This window comes from Nycticebus coucang, chromosome 6 (assembly GCF_027406575.1).
Source record: "Nycticebus coucang isolate mNycCou1 chromosome 6, mNycCou1.pri, whole genome shotgun sequence".
Taxonomy (NCBI): domain Eukaryota; kingdom Metazoa; phylum Chordata; class Mammalia; order Primates; family Lorisidae; genus Nycticebus; species Nycticebus coucang.
In genome coordinates, this window is record NC_069785.1 from 72,207,269 (window position 1) to 72,225,796 (window position 18,528).

The 18,528-nt window shown below is 49.8% G+C and overlaps 1 protein-coding gene across 2 annotated transcripts in view; it reads left to right on the top strand.

Annotated features, from left to right (window-relative positions):
- Positions 1-632: 632 nt before the first annotated feature.
- The window catches only part of PAQR5 (progestin and adipoQ receptor family member 5), an 81,683-nt gene continuing 63,787 nt past the window's right edge, over positions 633-18,528 (top strand). The window contains exon 1 of one of the 2 annotated variants that reach the window (XM_053595478.1): positions 633-688. The gene's annotated coding sequence lies outside the window, so the exon portion shown is untranslated. Of the gene's footprint in view, positions 689-1,083; positions 1,234-18,528 lie in introns of those variants that run through there. The other variant, XM_053595477.1, reaches the window with a different exon arrangement.

The following is an 18,528-nucleotide window of genomic DNA, read 5'->3' on the forward strand; positions in this document are numbered from 1 at the left end:
AGATGTAGAGCCACAGAAAAACTCAATAAAGCCAGGCGCTCAATAGCTCAAGTCAGGATCCATAAAAAGGGACTTACAGATAACTAACTGTAACTCACTGCAAATGGGGAACCTTAGACCCAGAAGGAGCCGGAGACTTGCCCAAGGTCACAGAGTTAAATGACCACTACAGCCCAGATCTCTGGACCTGAGTTCTTTCCTTTCTCTGCAAACTCAGCAAAGAAGGCGAGGCTGGGAGCAGAGCTCAGAATGCCTGGGGCTGCAGGGTGGGGCAAAGGAGGCTTCCTGCCCAAGTCCTCAGTCTGAGAGTTTGGTCCTAGGGTTGGATTTTCCAGAGTTCCTCTAGTAGGGCAGGGTAGGGGTTGGGGCAGGAAGTAGCTACAACCTGTTTCTTCAGCATCTGGGAGTAGCCCAGGAGTCTGGGTTCCTGGAGTCAAATGTTGCTTTGTCCTTTGTCCCTTCATCTCTTACAGCTGTGTCCACAGGGTGGCAGGGCCAGGCCCAGCACGTTCCAGTCTGGGGGCTGTGACCTGGGAAAGGAGCGGTGGGGGAAAGCATGAGGGCTGGCAAAGGACGCACCGCTCTGGGCGCTGCAGAGTGGGGTGGAGCCCATGGCAGGGCCAAGAGCAGCCAGAAGCCTCTCCCTCCAGGGAAAAGGACCTGGCAGGGTGGAGCTGCGGATACCCAGGTTTTTATCTCCCCTTCCCTTAGCTCTGCCCCATACACTTTTTTGAGGGGCAAATTCAGTCTGCTTTCAAGGAGGGCCCTCGGGGCTCTCAGGCCTCAGCCCCCAGGAATGGGGGTGGGGGTGTGTGGAGTATATGGGTCCTAGGGGTGGAGGGCGCCAGAGGATCTAGTCGCACCCCGGATAATCCCCCGCACCTGCACAGGCTTTGATGGCACCCCAGGTTAGGGAGTGGCGGGGTGGAGGTGGGGAAGGGTTGAGCCTTTGGAGGTCTATGAGTTCGAGGTCTGCTGCACTTGGGGAGGCACTGGCGGGGCTCAGGGAGGGGGCCCCCCACCGGCCGCGGCTCCTCCCCCAGGGCCGCCCCGCCCCGCACGGGAGGGGATGGGCGGGGACCGGCATGGGTAGGGGCCGGCGACGCGCCGGGCCAGGTGCAGCACCCGCAGAGTCCCGGCCGCCACGACCGGGGAGGAGTGGCCCGTCTCCGGCCTGCCTGTGCCGCGTCCCCGCGCCCCGTTCGCTGCACGCCCGTGACCCTCGGAACCCAGGTAACTGGGGACGGGAACCCACCACGCGCGGCCTTTCCACCTCCGCGTCCACGCGCGCCCTCTACCCGCAGTGGCTCCTGTGCCCTCTGGAGCCCGGGTGGCGGCTCCGAGGGCGGGTCTCGGAAAGTTTGCGCCCAGGCGGCCCTGCGCTGGGCGGCGGAGCAATGCAACCGCTTTGGCCCGTTGGGCGCCCGTGTGAAGGTGGGGCGGCCAATGCCCTGGCAGCAATCCACGGACTTTGCCTTTTCACACTTTTCCTGTCATTCTGCAGGGCGTTTACAGCCGGGCCCACCCCCCGCCCCTGCTGCTCCATCCCTTAAAATAATCCTTCAATAGTGGACTGCGCAGTGAGCAATGTCTTCACATTTGTGTTTCCCCCCAGTGTCTCGGGCCAGACACACCATGTGAAACAGGGCTGAGCGAGATGGTGCCAGTGAGGTGGTGCATCCTGCCCATGGCAGCCCAACTACTGGTTGTCCCGTTTTCCTGCTAGCCGAAGCCACTTCCCCAGTCACAGCCAAATAAGCCCAGGAGAGGGGATGGTCCGCAGCCTGGCAGGGACAGAGCTCAGGAGCACAGGAACCCTTGTGGATGTGAGCAGAATGGGCTTCCTCCAGTTTAGGTTGGGAGGAGGGCTCAGCTCAGAGAAGAATGGGTTGACACCTGCCCCTTCCCACGCAGAGCTAGAGAGAAGAGATGGGGAGAGGGTCAGTGGATCAGAGAAAACTAACAGGCTAATCTCATCTCATCTGACTCCCACAACAAACTGGTGAGGCAGGAGGTGTTAGCCCATCAGCAGATGAAGAAGAAAAGGAGGTTTAGGTTTCTTTACTGAAGAAAAGTGGTGGACTTCTCACCACTGCGTGGTGGGCCTCAGACCACAGCCTTTTAGAACCAGATAGTTGCTTCTGCGTTCTTGTTGCACCTCTGACTCAGCGGGGGTTTGCCTGTCTTTCCCTGTCCCTGTGCCAGGCCCCAGGTTCTTCTTGTGAAGGGAGTACACCCCAGAGAGCACCTCCAAGCAGTAGGAACTGCTCCAAAAGAGAATCAGCTCCTTCCTAAGCTCCAAGAACTGCAGGAGGCCAGGGACTGCTTTGTTCCTGCTGTAGCCATAGCATCTGGCATGTGAAAGGGCCTCTCCTTTTGAGAATGGAATGAATTAACCTGAACAGCAGAGCTTCTTTTCCAACTGGTGTTTTCCTGCCCTTGGTGAGCAGAGGACACTCTGAGAAGTTGGACCTGAAGGGTGCCCAACACTTATCACTGAGATCTCTCAACATCCTTCCCCACTTGGGACAACTTTTTTTTTTAAACCAGTGAACACATCCACAAGGCCATGTGCTTCTCCAGACAGACAAGGAGCTTTTGTTTTACCCTCAATCACTTCTTGTCTGGCCAAGGAGAGGTAAAAGGTGGTGGGTTACATGCCCAGCTTGGCCCTGCCCTAGTTTGGTGGCAGAGGGACTTTGTTCTGTCTACATGAAATTCTTACCCATCCCTCCAGGCAGGCTTATTTGCAAACTTTGATCTTTATTGCCTCCTCTTTCTCTTTACCACTTTAGGGGGCAACCGTGAATTGAGGGGAGAGAACTTGCTTTTCTGGGCCTCAATTTCCTCATCTGCAAAGAAGGAATAATAGAATCTTCATGGTTTTATGAGACAGCGAGGGGTCTATAGGCCTCTGCCAGCTACAGAATAAGCTTTAAGAGATGATTGTTTTCATGTGTCTGTGTGTCAGGGAGAGGGTTAGTCTGGCCTCCCCAGCTGGGCTGTAAGTACTGTAAGTACATCCAAGCAGTGGCCATGCATTATGGCATCCCTCAGAGAACAGGCCTTATCCTGATTGCATAGTAGGTTTGCAAGAAGGATTTGTTGATGAAAAGTAATCTCTATAGGAAGAGAAATTGCTAAAATTTGTGAGAAATTGGGAGTTTTAAATCCCTCTCCCTTTGTCCCTGGAGGGCATATCCTACCAGGTAGGGGAAGGTCAGAAGGGGGAAAGGAATGGGTCTGAGCCCCTGTAAGTGGAAGTGATCATGTCTTGTTCATCTAAGGCCAGGGCAGAGTGCTGAAGGCAGAGTGAGGGGTGTGGATTTTCCATGGTGGTGCCCTGAAGTTGTTGCCTGTCCTGCTCTAGAAGAAATCTGGCACCCAGGCAGGACTTTGGAGGCCCCCTCAGGAACCCTGTGACTCCCGCACTCCTCAGCAGATCAGGCCAGGGCACCCAGAGCTGGTCACTTCCCTGAAGAAGCCTTCTGAGTCAGTCAGTATCTGGGGCTCATGCATAAACCTGCCACCCCCGCTCCCCTAGAAACTGCTTTACTGTCTTGTACACTCCTACGGCCCTGCCCAGTTTCCTGCAGCCCTCTTGGCTCTTAACGAGGTCTTAGTACAGTAAGAGCTTTAGGTACAATTTCTTAGCTGCTATAAAGCTTAGAGGTCACCTCCCTTCACTCCTCTGCCGAATTTTTCTTATCTCTTATCCCCTTCTGACAGCCTATACTGTCTTCATGAATTTACGTGTCATCCTTGCACAGGGGCCATGAGGCGAAGAGCGACTCTTGGAGGCAGAGCCAGAGCTTTTCCTAGTTGGACTCAAATTAATTCAAAGCTGGGTCTGTCCCCTGCACCAGTTTGCCAGGGGTGCTTAAGAGCCCCTTTGACAAGAACCTTCAGGCCACCTGCTTCCAGAGTTACCCAGAGGGGACTGAACAGATGGCTACCATCTGGGGCCATTGGAAAGTTACAGGGAGAAGTAATCCCCATCAGACCTCTGGCCTCAAAGGAACCTCCGGGGGCTGCTCTCTAAAGGCAGCCAGTTCCTCTCTAGGCAGCTTTAAAAAATTCCCCATGGGTTGGGGCAGCACCTGTGGCTCAGTGAGTAGGGTGCTGGCCCCATATACCAAGAGTGGAGGTTTCAAACCCAGCCCCATCAAACTTCAACAAAAATAGCTGGCCCCTGTGGTGGGCGCCTGTAGTCCCAGCTACTCGGGAGGCTGAGGCAAAGAATCGCTTAAGCCCAAGAGCTGGAGGTTGCTGTGAGCTGTGACCCCACGGCCTTCTACCTAGGGCGACAAAATGAGACTCTGTCTCTAAAAAAAAAACCCAAAACATTCCCCATGGCATGGGGGAGTTGAGGAAGTCCAAAGCCTGGTTTCAGGCAGCCCTGCGGGCAGGGGTGGAGGTATAGATGGCCTTGAGCTAGGGATGGCAAACCTGTCTGAGAAGGGTAACCGAAGGCCCAGGGAAGACTTGGAGCTCCCAGGCTTCACTTGAAAATCTGGAGGCTAGGGTGGTCAGCACACCCCTTACCGAGGAAGCAGTTCTTATGCGGGCTCCTATGTCAGATCCATGGGGAACTTGGGGTTTTTTTCCCCCAAGCCCTGCTATTGACCCCAAACATCTTTTTCCACTATCTTTTTTGTTTGCCAGATTCAGAGTTGGAATACCCCTGAGCCTGGGAGTTGGGGGGAGGGACTCCAGAACTTGGGCCTTGAAGGCTGTATAGGAGTTTTCCAGCATGTTGGAAAATTTTGGGAAGAAGGGGACAGGGCAGGTGAGAGAACAGTGATAATATTTTGTTTGGAGAAATGAATCTGTAATGGTACCTTCTGTGTCTGAGGCCATTGTGGGTACTCCCCTCCCTTGTCCCCAGCCACCTCTGTGGGCTCCATCTCCGCAGAGGGTGAGGCCTTGACCTGAGGTGTAGTTTAATGCATCCCTGTCCCCTGGCCTTCTCTTTATCACCCTGTTACTACAAGTTTTCTGACTTTCTGCTACAGTGCGTGGAAAAGTACTGTTGCAACATGATGTGAGTCAGTTGTTCATAAATAATAGGACTGCACTGTCAGCTCTGCTTGGGTGTGTGACCATGATTGGGGACATGGTATTCGCTTCTTGGGAAAAGGGAAAGGGTTACTCTGGACATCACTTTGAAATTATATAGGATGGCCATGAGGAGCCAACAGGTGTCAGAAAAATAGTCATTTTTGGCATTTAGGAAAAAATGATAGTGTCCTTCACCAAGCACTAATCCAAGGTTTAATTCCCAATTAGGCCCTATCCTCCCAGCCAGCATTTGTGTCATACGGTTGCCTTCTTTCTTTTTTCTTTTTTTTTTTTTTGTAGAGACAGAGTCTCACTGTACCGCCCTCGGGTAGAGTGCCGTGGCGTCACACGGCTCACAGCAACCTCTAGCTCTTGGGCTTACGCGATTCTCTTGCCTCAGCCTCCCGAGCAGCTGGGACTACAGGCGCCCGCCACAATGCCCCGCTATTTTTTGGTTGCAGTTTGGCCGGGGCTGGGTTTCAACCCGCCACCCTCGGTATATGGAGCCGGCGCCCTACTCACTGAGCCACAGGTGCTGCCCACGGTTGCCCTCTTTCTGACCTTGACCTCAGGCCAGAGCTACCCCTACCTTCCTCGCCTTGAGAGGTCAGTTGTCTAAGCTTCAGGGAGGGTCATTTTGCCTGGACACATCAGAGCCCCTTATGCTGTTATTTCTCTTTGATTATTTGGGAGCCCTGTGGCTAGGGTGGTGAGGCTGACCTTCGTTGGATTCATTTGGGGCCTGCAGAAACGTGAAGCCCAAACATCATGGCATCTAGCTCCCAGGGTCCCAAATTCAGCCACCCTACCAGTGTGCCACTCGTCTTGCGCTCCTGGGAGCTGGACCCTGGTGTGGCTGGTGGGAGGGATGCCCTGGATTCTGGCACTGTATAACTCACAGTGTGACTTTGACCCTGTTGCTTTCTGGGCTTCAGTTTCCCCCTCTGTAAAAGAGGCAGCTTAGATTAGTTCATGGTGTCTAATTCTTTACTGGGGGAGGGGTTGGATGTGGGAAACTGTCCTGCGAGTGGTTGGATGTGGCTAGATGCTATGATATCCCCTCCCATTCCCTTCTCAACAACCAAATTGCCAAATATCCCCTCAGGGCAACACCATCCCTGATTGAGACTCCTTGGTTTAAAGGCTCTCTAAAGACCCTCCCAGGGTCAGGGAAGACACTTTTCCCTTTCCAGCCCCTTTATGTGAAGGTGGACTGTGAAATCAGTAGGTGGGGGGATCCAAGGACTCATGGGCCATGGGCCCACTGGACCTCATGCAGAGAGCCAAGGTCAGTTACCATGGGTTACAAAAGAAGGTGGGGGCTGAAGTGGGGGCTTGTGTCTGGGCCCACACATGACGGTCAGTGGCCTTCCAGAACAGGGCAGTAGGCTGACTAATTATCTAACTGACTGTGCCCTCAGGACTCATTTGCTCCCCGACTTTCCTTTCTCTTTCTCACGCTGCCTGGGAGCATGGGGACACAGGAAGTGAATCAGCCTACCCACTGGGCAGAGGAAGGAGAGAGAGCAGAGCATGGTGTTATTAGATGCAAGGGCACGCTGCGCTGACCTACCCCTGATTTCATTTTGTTTATTTCTCCCAAGTTAGCTGTTTATTAACTTTGTCCACAAAAGCCCCCTTCTGACCTTGTTGCTTAATGGAAGGATAGATCTTCTGGAAGTGGAGAGTAGGGGATAGGAGAGGTTTGTTGATAAATCTTAGAAATAAATCACTGTTTGGGGGACAACAGGCTGTGACATTTGAGATAGTATTAACCCAGAATTCTTGGTCAGGGTTATTTATTCTTACAGTCCTGCAAGTTTGGGGGAGGGAGCCGGGAATGAGAGGGAGTTCCTGCCTGCAGAAAGGAGTCTCAGTCTGGGAGGGAGACACAGATGTTGGGGTGTGCTGTGAATGTGCGATTGCACAGAGGGGTATGGTCAGCCCCACCCAGAAGTTTGGTGTGGGCACGGGGGTGGGAGGAACAACACGTGGGTTAGGGGAGGTGGTGGGGATGTGCAGGCATCTGCACAAGAAGAGGTAGATGTTTTGTTTTTTGCCTTTTTGTTATTATGGTAAAATATACAAAACATAAAATTTGCCATTTTAACTATTTTTAAGTATACGATTTATCATCCTCAAGTACATTCACATCGTTGTGCAACCATCACCACCATCCGTCTCCGTGACTTTTCATCATCCCCCAGTTGAAAGTTTGTACCCAGCAGACCCGGATTCCCCATTCCTTGTCTCCCAGCCCCAGTAGCCTGCCCTGTGCTCTCTGTCTCTGTGATTCTGACCACTCTCAGTGCCGCACGTAAGTGGAATCTGTGCCTTTTGTGATCGGCTTATTTCACTTAGCACAATGTCCTTAAGGTTCAGCCACTTTGTACTACGTGTCAGAATTTCCTTTTGAAGGCTGCACAATATTCCACTGTCTGTGTACGCCACATTTAGTTTTCACTTGTTTGTCAGTGGATACTGGGTTGCTTTACCCTTTGTCTATTGTAAATAATGTGGCTATAAGCGTGGTGTACCCACTTATCTGTTTGGGTCCCTGCTTTCACTTCCTTTGGTTGTATGCTCACAAGTGGAATTACTGGATCATGTGATCATTCCATGTTTCATTTCTGGAGGAACCTCCGTACTTCAAAGGAAAAGTTGTTTGAACTGGGTTTTATTTTTATTTATTTATTTTTTAGAGACAGATTCTCACTTTGTCGCCCTTGGTAGGGTGCTATGGTGTCACAGCTCACAGCAACCTCCAGCTCTTGGGCTTAGGCGATTCTCTTGCCTCAGCCTCCTGAGTAGCTGGGACTACAGGTGTCTGCCACAGCGCGGGGCTATTTGTTGTAGTTTGGCTGGGGCCGGGTTTGAACCCGCCACCCTTAGTATATGGGGCCGATGCTCTACTCACTGAGCCACAGGCACCGCCCGGAACAGGGTTTTATTTTATTTATTTACTTTTTTTTTAGAGACAGAGTTTCATTTTGTCACCCTTGGTCGAGTGTGTGGCATCACAGCTCACAGCAACCTCCAGTTGGGCTTAGGCAAGAATCTCTTTTTTTTTTTTTTTTTAGGCAAGAGTCTCTTGCCTCCACCTCCCGAGTAGCTGGGACTACAGGCGCCCTCCACAACACCTGGCTATTTTGTTGTTGTTGCAGTTTGACCAGGGCTGCGTTTGAACCTACCACCCTCAGTATATGGGGCCAGGGCCCTACTCACTGAGGCACAGGCACCGCCCCTGAACTAGGTTTTAAGGATGACCGTGAGATCTTTGGGCACCTAAGAGGGAAGGAGAGGAAGGGAAGAGCCTAAGGTGGCATGAAATAGGTGCCCAGAGTGTTTGTGCCTGGGGCGGAAGAAGGCCGTGGCTCCAGATGCTGCCGTGGAGGGTGGGAGTGGATGGGTAGAGTATGGAGGGTCTTGCATGTTTCATCCTCTACCAGGCTGGGGAATTTGGCTTTGGCCCATGGATGTGAGAAGCATTCAAGGAGTTTTAATCAGGAAGTGACACGGGCTGATGGTCACCTCAGAGGACATAGCTAGGAGTGTTAGGGTACAGGGACTGAGAGGGAAAGGGGCTGAGGTGGGAAGGCCAAGTTCGAGAAAGCCAGGCCACCCGGGGTGGAAGCCTTTGGGCTGGGTGGAGGGAGCAGGTCGGCAGGGTGATAATGAGAGTGCTCAGGTTTCTGGTTTGACAGTGGGTGAGCTCATAGCAGGAGCAGCCAGTTTGACAAGATAAGGAGGGGATAAACTTAGGCCGCTGGACTTTAGGGAACCATGGAACCACATGGGAGAGAGGAACAGAGAGATGAGGGCTTGATGAGCGTGCAAAGACTGTGCAGAGTGAGTGCTGTGGTCCAGGCCGAGAGGCCGGTCAAAGGCAAGAGAAAGGAGCACCATTGGATGATATAGAGAACCCAGCAGAGTTGGAGGCCAGGACACAGGATGGCTTTTGCTCAGGGTGCCTTGGTACCTGCCTTGGTCACATTGTATCAAACGTTTTCACTACCAAGCTTGAGGCTGTGTGCTCAGGCTGGGCACTGGTGTGGAGACACAGAGATAAACATGCCCCAGTGATTTTAATTCATTTATTTGTCCTGTAAAACTCAGAGAATGGAATTTGGCCAATACCTTTGCACAGTCAAAGATTTAATCATGACTGGTGGTATGCAGGAGAGATGGAGTGTGTCATGAAAGTGTGTCATGGGACATGACTTCGTTCAAGGCAGGGTTTCTCAACCTTGGCCTCACTGACATTTCAGACCAGATAATTCCTGTGGTGGGGGGCTGTCTTGTGCCTTGCAGGATGCCTAGCAGCATCCCTGGCTTCTACAAAATAGATGCCAGTGGCCACACACACACACACCCCATTTGTGACACCCAAAAGTGTTTCCAGACATTGGCAAATGTGGCCTGGGGAGCAAAACTGCCCCCCTGAGGTCCATTGGTCTAGGAGTCAAGAAGGGTTTCTTCAAGGTAATGGTGTTAGTCTGAGTTCTAGAAGATAGATAAGAATTACTTAAGGTAAAGCAGGGGTGGAGAGTGGAGGAGAGTATTCGAGGCAGAGGTTACAGCATGTACAAAGGCCCCAAAAGCTGCCGTAGCTTCCTCATTGAATGAACGGGAAGGCCTTCGCTTAGGTCAGCAATGGTGGAGGTGCGAGAGAGCGTACAGATTCTAGGGATATCCAAGAGGAAACACCCGTAGGTTTTGATGACTAAAAGGATTTGGGCATGAAAGTGGCAAGGAAACTCCTCAGGAGTGGACGATGAAACGGGCTCGAAGCTGGTGAGTTACCTTTTGGGCATGTTGGGTTGAGGGCACCCGGGAGACGTCAAGCGCGGTCCTGAGCAGAGACGAGAGGTCCGACTGGATATGGACATGTGGGAGTCGCATGCGTGCAGGCCATGAGAGAAGCCCGGGGTGGGTGGGGTCTCCCAGGGAGAACCTGTGGGCGGAGAGGAGAGGTGCCCAGAGCAGCCCCAGCAGGAAGCAGCCAGGGTGCTGCCATGTAGAAATTGAAGGCGAGTTCCCAGAGAGGTAGCAGAGAAACCCTGAGAGGACAGAGCTGGGGACATGTGAGGGTGGGCAAGGAGCAGGGCATGGCTGGGGAGAGCGCGGGAATGAAAGGAGGATGTGAAGTGGCCGCTGGATTTAGACATGCCACAGGGAGGGATCAGAGCAGGGCTGGGGCTGGTAGTGGGAAGAGAGGCAGCTGGCAGACAGTCCTTCCAAGAATGTGTCAGTGGAGGTGAGGAGAGAGTGTAGAAGCCAGAAAGAGAAGTGGGTTAGAGAGGGTTTTGTTTGGCTATTTAATCTGACTTCTTTTGCATCTCTTCCTTTTTTTTTTTTTTTAAGAAAACAAACATAAATGGTTCAGAATTCAAATATTGGGAAGATAACAGAAGGGGCAGGATTGGGGTGAAAAAAATTGTGAAAATTTCACTGCAAAGAGTTTTCATGCCCCCATCTCCCCAGCTCCCACCTCCCTGCTCCCCCCTACTTCTTGGAAGCAGCTTTACTCAGTTCACATGAGTGTTGGTAAAGACATATATAGATTCTTCCCCCCAAATGGTGGCACAGCATATGCACCCTCCGGCCCGATGCTTCGTTTTCCCACTTAGCTGTCTATCTTGAGCTTTTTCCGTATCAGTGCATAGGGAGCTTCTTCTTTCTTGTTTGTACTTACATAATGTTCTGATATATGGATGTCACATAGCTTATTTAATCAAGCTCCTGTTTTTTGGACATGAAGACTGTTTCTTGTCTTTGGCCATCACAGACTCTGTCTCACAGAAATCACCTTGTACTTCAGTCATTTTGCTAAGGCAGGTGGGATGCAGTCCTAGAAGAGGAATTGATGATGGGCGGCGCCTGTGGCTCAGTGGGTAGGGCGCCGGCCCCATATGCCGAGGGTGGCGGGTTCAAACCCAGCCCCGGCCAAACTGTAACAAAAAATAGCCGGGCGTTGTGGCGGGCGCCTGTAGTCCCAGCTACTGGGGAGGCTGAGGCAAGAGAATCACCTACGCCCAGGAGCTAAAGGTTGCTGTGAGCTGTGATGCCACGACACTCTACCAAGGGCGATAAAGTGAGACTCTGTCTCTACAAAAAAAAAGAGGAATTGATGGTCAGAGGGTATGTGCATTTATATTTTGAAAAATACCAGTAATTTACTCTCCATAGAGTTTGTAGGAGTGCACACTCCTAGCAGCCATGTGTGAGGTTGCTCATTTCCTACACCCTCCAACAGAGAATTGTCAAACTCACTGATACCTGCTAATCTGGACAACAAAAAATAGTTTCTCAATAAGCTTTAACTTGCATTTTTCTTTTTTTCTATTTTCTCTCTCTCTTTTTTTTTTTTTTTTTTTTTATGAGACAGGGTCTCAAGCTGTTGCCCTGGTAGAGTGCTGTGGCATCACAGCTCACAGCAACCTCAAACTCCTAGGCTGAAGCGATCCTCTAACCTCATATTTTCTATTTTAGTAGAGATGGGGTCTCGCTTTTGTTCAGGCTGATCTCAAATTTGTGAGCTCAAGCAATCCACCCGCCTCAGCCTTCCAGAGTGCTAGGATTACAGGCGTGAGGCATCACGCCCGGCCTCTCTTGCATTTTTCTTACCATAAATGAAATTGAACATGTTGTCACAGATATAAGAGCCATTTGTATTTCCTTTTCTATAAACTGTCTATTCATATGTTCTACCCATTTTCTATGAGGTGTTGGTTTTTGCTTATTGGATTGGAAGAAATCTTTATGTATTAGGGAAACTAACTACTTTTTTTGTCTTGTTAAGTTCCTCCCCCCTCCAGTTGGTCAAGGAATTTTTGTTTTTGCTGTTGGTACTATTTTTGTTTAGGACTTATGAATCTTGATGGGAAAGATTCACTAGAGAGAGGTAGGTCCCTGGCATGGAGGTTCCTGAGGAAGCATTGGGGTATATTCCAGGATGGAAATAGGAGTCTTTGGACAAGAGAGAAAATACTTCTGCTGTCATAACAGGCAGAAAGGAGGGAAGAGGGTGCCAGGAGTTTACTGGGTTCAGGTTGAGGTAGTGAAGGAGAGAAGGGGTTGTGTTAATGAGATATCAAAGTTAGGGGGGCAAGAGTGTTTACCATATTAGCAAGAGAGTGACTGAATTGATGAGCCCTGAATCCAAGTTAAATGAGGGGAAGTGAGTGGATGGATGTTCTGTGTTTCCTTAGTTTCTGTATTCACCTATTTCTTGGGGGATTTTGTTTGTTTTGTTTTTGTTTTTTGAGACAGATTCTCACTTTGTCACCCTCTGTCAAGTGGTGTAGCGTCACAGCTCACAGCAACCTCAAACTCTTGGGCTTAAGTCATTCTCCTGCCTCAGCCTCCCAAGTAGTTGGGACTACAGGTGCCCGCCACAACATCTGGCTATTTTTTAAATTGTTGTTGTTGTCATTGTTGTTTGGCAGGCCCAGGCTGGGTTCAAACTGCCAACCCCTATGTGTGTGACTAGCTGAGCTACAGGCGCTGAGCCTGTTTTGTTTTTGGAGACAGAGCCTTACTCTGTTGCCCAGGCTAGAGTGCTGTGGCATCAACCTAGCTCATGGTAACCTCAAGCTCCTGGGTTCAAGCGATACCCCTGCCTTAGCCTCCCATAGCTGGGAGTATAGGCACCTGCCACAACACCCAGCTAATTTTTCTTTTTTTTTTTTTTTTTTTTTGTAGAGACAGAGTTTCACTTCATGGCCCTCGGTAGAGTGCCGTGGCCTCACACAGCTCACAGCAACCTCCAACTCCTGGGCTCAAGCGATTCTCCTGCCTCAGCCTCCCAAGCAGCTGGGACTACAGGCGCCCGCCGCAACGCCCGGCTATTTTTTTGTTGCAGTTTGGCCGGGGCCGGGTTTGAACCCGCCACCCTCGGTATATGGGGCCGGCGCCCTACCGACTGAGCCACAGGCACCGCCCTAATTTTTCTTTTTTTAATAGAGATGAGATTTCAGTCTTGCTCAGGCTTGTCTTGAACTCCTGAACTCAAGCAATCCTCTTGCCTCAGCTTCCTGAATAGCTGGGACTATAGGTGTCTGACACAATATTCAACTAATTCTCCTATTTTCAGTGTAGATGGGGGGGGGGTCTCACTCGTGCTCGGGCTGGTCTCCTGAGCTCAAGCAGTCCACCTGCCTTGGCCTCCCAGAGTGCTAGCATCCTGCCTGTCTTTATCAGCCTGAATAGTATTTGGCATTCATCAGTCATAGGGCCAAACTGTCGTCCCGAGTTGCTCCCACTTCTCCTGCACTTTAGAGCCCATGCTCTAAACCACCTCCTTATCTGACTCGCACACACCCTGCCAATATCTCCCTGCCTGTGTCACCAGGTACCAGAGATCTAGGGAGAGGCTCTATGCTCCAAAGCCCACTGGGATCATTTAAAGTAGCCGTTGTTCCTAAACTGCTCAGCCTGCCCTGTCTTGGCTCTGCTGTGGAAGCCCTGATAAAGACTTTGGTGGAGGCCTTCCCTCACCTGTGCTCCTGCCTCCTGGCCAAGCCTCTGCTCCTTGTGGCTGTGCACTTGGCATGGTGTGCCCCTCCTCTTGGGAAACCTTAGTAATAACATTCCTCTTTCAGTGGCATTGTCTTTCTAGGTTATCATTTAGTCACCACCGTAAATTAAAATCCCTCAGGCTCAATTGAGACCATAAGGACCCTCGGGCAGGGACAGAGTCTGAGGGTCAGTAAACTGCAGGTCCTCATGAGGCTCCAGAACTAGCACAGGAGGAGTGGTTAAATGAGCAGGCTCTCTCTGGGAAGTCTTCCTGGAGGGGCTGGCCTGGGAGATGGGTAGGAAGAACAGAGATGAGGAGGGGCCTTGCCCCCTGGGAATGGCAAAAGCAGATTGGGAGGCACCGGGGAGTGCTTGTGTATCGGGGGCAAGGGAACAGCAGTCAGAACTGGGGAGCCAGGGGAATACAGGCCATGAGGAGGGGCATCCAGTGGAGTAGAGAAGGTGAGGAGATAGGGCCAAAGATGTAGGGTGGATCCCCTGGATGCTTTAAAAACATTTTTCTGTTCTCAAGAATAATTTGACTTTGTGCTGAGTCCCACTGGGAGTTCGTGATGGGGCTGCAAAGCTGCCAGGATGAAGGACCTACATGACATGTGTTCTGACCGTGCATTAGGTCCAACCCAACTCTTACTAATAGAGCAAACTCCCTGCCCTTAGATTTTGGATACTACATTAACAAAATCCTGTTCTTTTTTTTTTCTTTGACAGAGTCTTGCTATGTCACCCTCGGTAGAGTGCTGTGGCACCACAGCTCACAGCAACCTCAAACTCTTGGGCTTCAGCGATTCTCTTGCCTCAGCTTCCCAAGTAGCTGGGACTACAGGCGCCTGCCACAATGCCCGGCTATTTTTTGGTTGTAGTTGTCATTGTTGTTTGTCAAGCCCAGGCTGGATTCGAACTCGCCAGCTCCAGTATATGTGGCTGGCGCCCTAGCCGCTGAGCTACAAGAACCCTGTTCAGGAGCGAACTCAACTATCTGCGTTCGAACTCTTGGTACAGGGCACCCTCTTCCCTCTCTCCTGCCTGTTAGAACAGCAAAGGTATTCGCCCTTGCTGGAAGTGAGCCTTGGCCATCTTGGCGCCTTCTTCCTCCCCCATGAAACCCCCTCCTATCCCTTTCAGAGCCTTCCCCCCTCCCCAGGATCAGGTGCCCATACTTCTCAACTGATTCTGACCTTCCAGGATAATTGATTTGAGAAAAGAATCTTGAAGACTAAAAAGTCTTTATTTTTTATTATTATTATTTTTTTTTTGCAGAGACAGAGTCTCACTTTATGGCCCTCGGTAGAGTGCCGTGGCGTCACGCAGCTCACAGCAACCTCCAACTCCTGGGCTAAGGCGATTCTCTTGCCTCAGCCTCCTGAGTAGCTGGGACTACAGGCACCTGCCACAACACCTGGCTATTTTTTTGTTGTAGTTTGGCCAGGGCCGGGTTCAAACCTGCCACCCTCAGTATATGGGGCTGGCGCCCTACCAACTTAGCCACAGGCCCCCCAAAAGTCTTTAAAACATGAAGAACTAAGCAATAGTGACAGAAGGATGGGCACTCCACATTGCTATATTGGATCTGGGGGTTCTGGTCGACACTGCCTCAAATCACACAGGCTTCTTTTCCAAGGGGGTATGAATTCACCTATTCTAATAATGTTGGTCTAGGTCATGGTCCTGCCTGTGTGATAAATCAGTAAATCTGCTAGAAATTCACAAACACATACACCTATTGGTGATTATTCATGTTACCTTGTGATTTCTCTTTTACTGTTATCTAAAGAGTTATTGACCTTTTGAGAGTGGAACTTGTGGGGAAATAACCTCATATTCAACAAATGTTTATTTACCTAGTTCAGGGATGGAGAGCCTTTTCACTTTGGAAGCCTGCATTAATTTATCTGTAATCAAATCAGGCCACATTCAAGAAACTTCATTTAGATATACTTCTGTAAAACTCTAACTACTGTACACTTAATAATTTCAAAAAATGAAAACTATTTGTTAAAGTTAACTAATCTTTTAATGACTTTGTTGTGTCTGCTCTTTGTTGGAAAATATTAGAACATTTGGTTGCAGCGTGGAGGTTTGTGGTTTCAGCTGATCCTCTAGGTGGCTATCAGTCACTGGTGACCTTAAGGACATCTTGATTTGGGTACATAGGAGAATGTAGAGTCACAGCAATGAGTGGTTGAGAAGCAAGAAAGCATTTTTCTGGCATGTTGCCATAGGCGTGGGTATTCTACTGCATTTTTCCATGTTTCAATTGGATCTTTCTTGGAGTCAAACAATGAACTTTAAAATGTCACCTACTGGCTTGGCGCCTGTGGCTCAAGCCCCCTAAGGCACCAGCCACATACACCTGAGCTGGCAGGTTCGAATCCAGCCCAGGCCTGCCAAACAGCAATGACGGCTGCAACCAAAAAATAGCCAGGCGTTGTGGTGGGCACCAGTAGTCCCAGCTACTTGGGAGGCGGAGGCAGGAGAATCGCTTGAGCCCAGGAGTTGGAGGTTGCTTTGAGCTGTGATGCCACAGCACTCTACCCAGGGTGACAGCTTGAGGCTCTGTCTCAAAAAAAAAAAAGTCACTTACTGAGAGCTCAATTTCATCTGTAGTTTTTAGGTGCCTTGGTGATATCAACTAGTGAGACTGAATGAACTGCTAATGTGAGTGTGATGAAAGTCAGTGAACCTGTCCTAGAATTCTCCAACTACTAGGTCTGTTAACAGCTGTGTATTCTTCAAATGATTTGCATACATCGTCCAGATGACTGGGGAAAATGTTCATCCAAAATTTCCTTTTGAAGAAGTGTTTTGAAAAAAGATAGCTTTTTTGAAATTCCTGTATTTTTTTTTTTGCCACATATTGTATATAGACTTAGTTTTGCCTTGCAAAGAAATATTCAAGTCATTTTGATTTGGCATGATATCACACAGAAATGCTGCACTCCTGTAGAAATCTTTCAGTAATTCACATCGCTGATTCTGTTCTTCATAAAATTTAGCTATCTGTTCTCACAGAAATAAAAATTTTAGCTAATACCTGTCCCTGCAGGAGCCAATGCACTTTAGAATGATTCGGCAAATCTGTAGTGAATACCTCCTGGTTCAGCTTTAGCATGTTATGAAACTGGCCGTGCTACGCTGCATCTGCAGGAAGACAGTTAACAATCCTTTTAACTCATCACAAAGTGTCACTAAAATAGCAGCTTTAGCATGGAGATTTTGCTGATACAAGATATAATGAAAAATGAGAACATCTGGACCTGTTAATACTTTTTTTAATCTGTGCAATAAACCCTTCATATTTTCCTGTCATGGAAGTTGTACTGTCTATACACACACTCACTAAAGTTACCAAATTCAGTCCAACTTCACAACATTTATCTTGAAAGCTGTTGAAGATACCTACTCCCCCTGTTCTGTCTGCAAGAGTGCCCTAAGTAACTCTTTATAGCAAAGAAGATCTTCTGTTATAACCCCAATGACATACAAACCTGGCTCTGAGTTAGCAGTACACGTATCACTTGATTCATCCAAAGTGATTGAATGATGTATATATGGGTGTTTTTAAAGTATTGCATGAAGTTGTTCTGTTGAGTTGAAGACTAATTCATTCTGATGGTCAGTTGTGGTTCTCCTTGAAAGAGGCAGGTGTTTGTATTTTGAAATGCTGTTGGGGTCTAAGCATCCGACAACGTCAACAATGCGTTCTTTCACAATATCTACATCACCAAATGGTTCCTTTCCCCCCCAAGCATTTGTTGCATCTGTTTTATGTCCTCAGTAAAGACATCATGTAATGACTCACTGAAATGTTCTTATAAAACCAGTTGCTGATGCAGAGAATAAAGGGAACCCAGCTGGTCTGTGGTTGGCAGAGAAGACTTCTTGAAAGAGGAAGAGCTGGAATAGTCAGTGTGTCTAGAAAAGGTAGCAAAGGGGAAGGGAGAGAAAAGGAAGGCCAATGAGGAGGCCCCTGTTTCTGGCATTCTGTGGGGCCAGGTGTCCCCAGGGGAGGTTGAGCATCAGACTTTCAGGGTAGCCGGAGGAGGGAGGTAGCAGATGAGCCAGCTAAGGAGGGGAGGGACAGGAGGTAGTGGAGTTCCTGCCAACAGTGGGCTGTGAATGTTGCCCCCTCTCTGCCACCAAGGGAACCCCAAGGAGCCTTGAACTTGATGGACCGGGATGGACTCGGGCACCTTGCATTTCAGTGAGGGACTGTGATTCCCCACAGAGCTGCAGTTGTCCTCCTGGCAGGAAACAATCTTTCCCCAGATCAAGGCTCACTAATGCCTCCTTCCTGGAATCCTTTCTTGATGAAGGGTGGGGTTACAGAGCTGGGACCCTGAGGGGAGCGTCAGTTTCTGAACTATGGGAGGTCAGTAGTTCATTTCTTGGGTGTATTTGGTACGCATCCTCTCTAGAATCTGACTAATCATTTTTTTTTCAAATTGTAAGTGGAAAACAAAAAGGAAATTGTGTGAAGGAGGATGAAACATTTGGTTTACCCAGGGGACTCCACCAAATAAGAAGGGAAGGTGACTGGCTCTGCTGCCCTTCTCCCTGACTCCCTCCCAGTGTGGTTTGGTTTAATCTTCATCTTTGTCTTAGCAACAGTGCCAGATGCCCAGTTGCTGGAATGTTCCTTCTAAGTGTAGCTTAACAAGATGGGGGCCTCCTGGATTTGTCTTGCACCAGTTTATGCTGTGATCCTGAGCCCCACCTACCGTCTCTGGGCCCCTGAGTCCTGCCGGCCTCCTCTTCTGGAAATGTTGCTTCTGCCTTGTGAGTGTCTGGACCATCCTCTCACATCCTCAGAATTTCCTCATGGGTCTGAAGAGAGAGAGAGAGCAAGGAGTTGTCAGAGGAAGTGAATTCCAGTAGTTAAGCTCTTGCAGGCTGGTTGGGGGAAGGAGGAAGGACTACCTGGCAATA